Raw genomic sequence first — 7,680 nt, forward strand, 5'->3', positions numbered from 1 at the left:
CGGTCGACCACCTGACGGATTATTGATAGTGGTGAAAAACTGACTAGTTTACGACTCGCACACGTACTAATAAACTAGGCACATACAATGATGAATATGCATAAAATTAAGTTTCAATGCCGGCTCTCCAGCTGACGTTACATCTCAACAACAATGTCATGACATGACATTACGCATATAATACCTTTCATCCTTAATTCGTCGCCGTTCGTGTCAATACCGTACGTAACACTAATTATAGATGGTTGTCAATCGCGTCCATTGTAAAGCGTCTAGTAAGTACCTATAGAATTTATTCGAAATGGGTCGCACCTAATCGCTCGCTCATATTCCATTGAAATTTTAGGTCAACAACATAATACATGTGAGAGTGGGTGAGAACAAAGACAGGTAGTTCGAAATTATGAGTGATCACGAAAATACACTTCTGACATACATATACGAGCATGTGTAATGGATTACCCGGTATTTTTATCTGCAGGTTACGATTTATGAGGCCTTTGTTTCCACCATAGGTCATTACGAAGTCTCGTTTTGCGTTTTGAATTATGTAATCCTTTAGTGGAAGGCATATAACGGTTAATAATTATAATGGTCGTTTTAAAAATTATTTATTGAAGATGCAAATTTGCAGGATAATAGTTCACTAGTACGTCCAATTTCAGTGGAAATGCTAACAATGGATTGCTGCATGCAGTTATAAGTGTCTTAGGACATCAGTGCTACAAATTGCCACTACTGTAACTGAGGAAAGTTGCAGTGGAGAAATATATTCCTGGTGAAAATAAGAGAAAATGTGAAATTAAAAAGCTGCAGTTAAAACCGAAAGGACTAGTGGTGGGTATCTTCGGCGATAAATTAAAGTATAACAGGTCTGCCTCGAGGGGCGTATTCGATATGATAGGTACTAAAGGAAAACGGATACTGTTTGCAATGGTATGCGGTCACTACACCACCCACAAAACACCTGTCCGACTAGCACAAACAAATCAAAATTAAAACTTATAATTTTATCATTTCTCCTAGTACACTTCCGGCATCTGCTATAAATAAAATTCCCAATATTGGCTTAAATTAATACTTCAACCTCTGAAAATTGAAATGACAATGATAAAAATATACTCCGAAACAAATTAAAACAAAATCCCTGAAACTGAAGCTTACAAAGCTTGCTTGCACATATTACCCCGCACACAGGCGGGGAACAATTACAATAATAAATTGTTTTCTGGTCGTACCAGATTTGCGATATAAGACGCACTAAACTAACACAAAAACACTCGCTGACAGCTTCAGGAAACTTCCCTTTTTCTTGATAAGTCAGAAATTTTAACCAAAGGAACTTTAGTTTGGAACCTCGCCGTCGGGCAGAAATTCTCCGAATGAAGCAAATGCTCTTAGATTGACTTCCTTTTAGCAATCTTGGCGTTTAAAATTTACGGGCATGGCAAACATTTCGTATATTCCCGCAAATAGGAGGAATTTTCACTCACACGCACCTCCATTTTCACAACTTTTTCTACTGCGGCAACGATTTTACGACTACGAAAACAGAGCTCAATCTCTTTTTAAGTTTCACGGGCAGCAAACAACCACGTTAAACTTTTTGACAATGAAAATATACTGGCGCGTTTAATTAGTTAGTCCTTGCCACGAATAGGCACGAATACTGGTCGCAAACAGAATCCCAAATACGCGCCATTTTTTACAATTTTCTCAGAGACCACGCGGAACGGTTGATTTTACTATCTTCAAAATGCGATTTAATTAACAACTTTAATTGTCAGATTACACACAGACTGTATTGGTAAGAAAAACCCGAATAAACTTTTTCCTGCTTGGCAACACTGGTCAATTTCTCTACCAATTTTTTTGGGGCACACACTGGTCGCCTCAGTTGCTAAAACACGAACGCTTCCAAAATCTCTTAAAATCATTAATTCGTTGCTTAAATCTCGCCCTACGAATCAAGCAGAATGTGCAACTGTAACTAAATACATGAATGACAGAATCCCCCATTCCAGACATAGTCTCGAGGTCCCGAAATACATTAAGAAACAAAGCGCTCAAAATAGAAGAGTGCGACATCAACAAAAAGAGGTTTTTAAAAATTCTGTAATCTGATCAGACCCAATTTCTTAAGAATAATAAATAATGACGAATGATGAAATATGCATAACTTATTATTTTACCGAAATTAAATGAACTTTTTATGAAGATTGTGGACAAATTTTGTTGCTGAAAACATTTAATTAAGGTACACGGTGTTTTATTTCCGATTCCTGATTCGGAATGTATCATGTAACAGGTTTTCAAAACTTTATTTTAACATTTGAATTGTGTTACATGGGAAATTTACACATATACCGCTTCATAGCGAACGTGAACGCAAGTATGTCTGGTAATAAAGGCCATAACGAGTTTTAGCTGTTTTCAAAAATTTATTTTCACATTTGAATTTTGTTAAACATGGGAAATTCACACATATACCGCTGCATAGCGAACGTGAACGGAAGTTTGCCTGGAAATAAAGGCCATAACGAGTTTTTTTCAGCAACGAGTTTAAACTTTTGGGGTGCGGTAAAAATAGGATTCGAAGACTAATTCGCGAGCGATCAAGTACACTGTTTGTGCGTAACATTTTCTATCGTTAAAAAGAGATTCTATTTCGCGGTCGGCATTATTAGCTGGAGTGGAAGAAAGATCTTCGCATATGTGTGCAGATTTGTGGTCCTATTTCAAGAATCAGAACGCGGAATTAGTTGATAAAAGCTATTTAACTCGCTGTAAAGATTAAAACAGTTTCGAGTAAAAAGATATTAAGTTGCATCCTAAATTCGGAGTACGTAGTGAAGAAACATTTAAGCAAAATTCGGAGTCGTGAAAAATTACCTGCAATTTAATACGTCTGAGAATAGACGAAATGCAGTAGATTGTGGGACAAGAGCAATCTGATTCGTAGCAGGGCCTTTTAAGTACAATTGATAAAACTTACGCGAAGGAACATTTTCGAGTCGGTAAACCGCTTCTTAAATAAAAAAAAATGGGATTAAATAAACTCAACTTGACACTTGAACAAAGAATTTTATTTTTTCGTTCGGATCGCGAAATGTAACGGTTGGTTACAAGCAAGTTCCAAGTTGAATGACGTCATGGGCAGCGCCTCGTGCGATAAATAACGTAGTGAATAAATTGGGCAAAGTTAATATCGACACAGCGGAATTTTAGAATTTTATTCCAATGCATAATCACGATGTCTAGTATTACTTTCGCAAATTTGAATCCGGTTTGATTGGATTCGCGATTCATGCGATCATTTCTTCCACTAAACCTGGTGTAACAAAAGTCAAATGTGCAATCGGCGTGTAATATTTCCATATTTCTTCCAAGGAGAAATATAAGATCAATTAGTTAACAGAAGAAAAGATTACCCACGCCAATAACTGTATGGTATTTTAGATTTTTTGATTTGTATAAAGTAGCGGTCGGTTATTTTTATGAATTTGCATAATAGTCCAGGGAATAGAGGGTTTTAGCATGCAAAATGAGAAGTAGTTCCAATTTCTTTTGCATGTCATAGACAGTCATCTGGTGGTTAAGAATCTAAGTTTTCGATCTCCCACCCCTTGTGCTTCCCCCGTACCACCCCCAAAACCCCTGAAATTTGGTTGGTTTCTTAGTTTTTCAATCATATCTTTTTAATAGTTCACTTTAGAAAAAAATATTGTTATCAGAAATGGTAGACCGTAAAATTCAACACAACTTTGATATACACTACTTTTTTGTGAAATGTTTATTAAAAAAGATATAGAGCTTGAGAGTTGGTTATATTTTTAAGAATTCTTAAGTTTCTATGTAGATGTTTTAATCAAATTTCATACTTTTACATATTTTATTTTATTTTTTAGATATTTTCTCATAAAACTCTTAACTATAGTTAAGAGTTTTATGAGAAAATATCTTGAATTTATCGTGGTATAAATCCCTCTACCCTGCACCCTTACGAAAGGGGATGCATAATAATAAAACTTGCAACCCTTGCTAGTGAGGATATTTGAATTACTGTGAGATTATAGCCCTTTCTAATATACTTTTGAAATGAAAAAATTGTCTCACTTCAGTTCAGTTTAACCCCCCTCCCCCTCTCCCCCCCGCGCGGAAAGAATAGATATTTAAACGCTCTTGTGGCGATTGTGAAGTTAGTCAGAGAATACAACGCTTATTACATAATATTTTCTATTCCTCTTAAATATCTATTCCTACCGTGGTTGGGGGGAGGGGGGGGGGATGAAGGATGAAGCTGAACTGAAGTGAAAATAATTTTTTGTTTCAAACGTATATTAGAAAGCCCTACAATCTCACAGTGATTCAAATATCCCCACTAGCAAGGGTTGAAAGTTGAATTATTATGCATCCCCTTTGGTAAGGGTGCAGCGTAAGGGTATTTATGCCACGATAAATTGAAGATATTTTCTCATAAAACTCTTAATTATAGAGATAAAGTATAAAATTTGGTTAAAACATCTACATACAAATTTTAGAGTTCTTAAAAATATAAGCAACTCTGAAGCTCTATATCGCTGTTAATAAACATTTCACAAAAAAGTAGTGTATATCAAAGTTGTGTAGAATTTTATAGTCTACAATTTCTGATAACAATATTTTTTTGTAAAATGAACCTATAAAAAGATATGATTGAAAAACTAAAAAAACCAACCAAATTTCTTTGGTTTTAAGGGTGGTACGGGGGAAGCACAAGGAGTGGGAGGGCGAAAACTTGGATTCTTAACCATTGGAACTACTTCTCGTTTTGCAGGAAATGGTCCATTTTTAGTCTCTATTTCCTGGACTATAAGAAATTTTGTTCGACGTAATTTTAATATTCCTAAAGGAATCGACCTGGGAGATGCAACAGATTTTGGCATGTATTTATTGATAAGAATCGAATATAAACAAAGGATTTGGTTTACTTTGGTTCATTAATTGGGAACTATATATTTAAGTTCAGTGATGCTGCTCCTTTGATTGGATCGAAGTTTTATTTAGCATTTAGAGGTGGGTGTGTATTCTGAACAGTAATTTATTATGCGGTAAAGGCCAAATTTACATATGGATCATCAGTTCAATCCAACCCCGAGATTAGATTTTAAATTTGAGGTTTTCAGAGGAGATAAGGGGCCAAACCTTCTGCAAGGTAAGGAGTTTGAAAATACATATTTTTTTACTGAGCGGCTAGTGCGTAAAATAAAAATTGTCATCTTAAAATTTTTGCCATTGCCGTAGATAATTTTATTTAATGCAAGTCAAGTCTTCGACTCTTGTAAATGTAACTAAGTTGTTACATACCAAATTATAATTTTTTGCTTTCGGTTTACGATTGCTAATTTTACAAATTCTCATTGATAAATTATTAGTTTTTTGTTTTCTGGTTCAAATTCGTGGTGTCTGGTTTTCCAAGTTCTAAAAGGCCCCGGTTTCTGATTTGTTGTTCTCCACTTTCAGTTTTAATATCTGATGTTTGGTTTCGGGTTTTTGGCGTTTGGTATGAATTCCTTGGTTTGGGCTTCTACTTTTTATCATCTGGTTCTTTTTTATCTTTTGGTTTCGGATTTTTGATTCCTGGATTCTCGTATCCGGTCTCTTTCGCATAGATAAAGCGTTTAAAAGGCGTAAAATTACGCAAGTGTAGAATGTTTTTGGAAAGAAAAGAAAATGTTCTCCAGCTAGTAATTAGCCGATCGATTTATGTCACTTGTTTAGTTCGCGTTTATAGAAGAAGGTAGGTGGAATCTGGACCCATTGTTTGATGGTTTTATTTTATTCGTACCGCGAGGTCCAGGGCAATTAATTTAGCATCTTATTTTTGTTGCCGACCTGAAAATATGGGCATGAATGATACTCACTCGGATTTATGGCTCAGTGGTAGAGCATTGGGTTATAAATCCGGAGGTCGGGTGTTCGAACCTGGGTTGAGGTGAATTTTTCATCTGTGGCGGAGATGGAAATTACCTTAGACCAGTTCCGAGCATTCTACCGGCTACTCCGAATTAGGTTTTCCTGCAGTTTTCCTAATTCGTAAGGTAAATACCGGAGTAGTATAGACCAACTTAAGACCTTCTGCACCTCTAAATAGCATTATGCGGGTCACTCTGTAATTGGGCGCAAGCCTGTTGAGGGCCCAAAACAAGAGAGGGATAATAATAAATAAATAATAAATAAATAATAAATAAATAATAAATAAATAATAAATAAATAATAAATAATAAATAAATAATAAATAAATAATAAATAAATAATAAATAAATAAATCATTGAATGGATCCGAGGTATGATCGCCACTTCCACAGGTTTCAGTAACACAAAAGTGCTCCTACCAAACGGAGTTTGTCGGTTTTTTCTACGTACCATTAACATTACGCTTATTTTATACCTTATTGTTTAAGAAAACATCACCGCCTTTTACTTTTAATCTTCTAATTAGGAAATGCTATAAGCAATTGTCATGTATTGGACAATCGACATGTCCATAAAAGTAGAGTGCACATCTTTGACTATACAATTGAAATATATTACTCCAATTCAATGAGCAAATTCGCGGAAAACCTCGTATTGAACTGGGATTTGATTTCATTAAAGGATCAGAGTAAATAATAAGATCTATTACAAAGGTAACGAAGCAAAAAACGAACGTTTGGGCTACTAAATTATACACGCTTCCTTAATTACGCTTGAGCCGACCAATAAATAACGTTACAGTTAACATTTTTTATTCAGTACCACGCGGCAGTTTAGTAATTTGCTTTATCCTGTCAAAAGAACGAACTGTTTTTGTTTACCATTCCGAGATGATGTCTTAATTATGTGAGAGTTGAGAAGTAAAAGTCCAACTCTCAGTTCTTGTTCGGTTGACAATGAAGAAGAAATAAGGATACATCTTCGGCGTTAACTATATGTAAATGAAGTATTGTAAACATATATGGTATTTCTATTTCTCTTAGAAAAGATCGGCATCTTTAAGATAAGTCACTTACATTTTGTTGCTATGTGGTCAGTGCCATTCATTATTTAAAACGCACCTGAAACGCTTGTACGCGGTCGTATATGGTGGCACCGGCTTCTGAAACGTGATATTTATTCTCATCTTGATCTCCTTCGTTCATTTAACGTGACATTTTCATTATATCAAATTTCTTGGTTTAGAAGCCACATTTATAAAAATTGTTGGTTTCGAGTCCTTAAAGCATCAGCGATAATTCGCTTGTGGATGGTAATTATCCGATGTGAAATCGATCACAAAGGATTATGAGTGCAATGCCCAGTTGGCAAATCAATTTTGACTTAATATATTTCTAACTTCACGATACATGGCCCATAAAACATCAGAAACTGATAATCGATCCATAGTTTGCTTTTTCAGTTTTTTATTGGTCGTAAGATTATTTGGCAAATCAAATTTTAAGACGTGCGCCATCGCGATAATTTGACAATAGGAGCTCAAAAATTAGAAGCAAATGCATATTATGATCTTGTTTTGGCTTTCCAAAGATAAGATTCTCAAATTGTGAACTCCAATGGTAGTAGTTAAATCAATGTTGAAGAGATACACTGCTATCTTCATTGTCAACACGATGAGAAATCAAAAATTTGGAAATCTGGCCTTTTTTTATACATTTTTTTGAA

This window comes from Photinus pyralis, unplaced genomic scaffold, assembly GCF_008802855.1.
Source record: "Photinus pyralis isolate 1611_PpyrPB1 unplaced genomic scaffold, Ppyr1.3 Ppyr1.4_unclustered_Scaffold8339, whole genome shotgun sequence".
In the NCBI taxonomy this organism is placed as follows: domain Eukaryota; kingdom Metazoa; phylum Arthropoda; class Insecta; order Coleoptera; family Lampyridae; genus Photinus; species Photinus pyralis.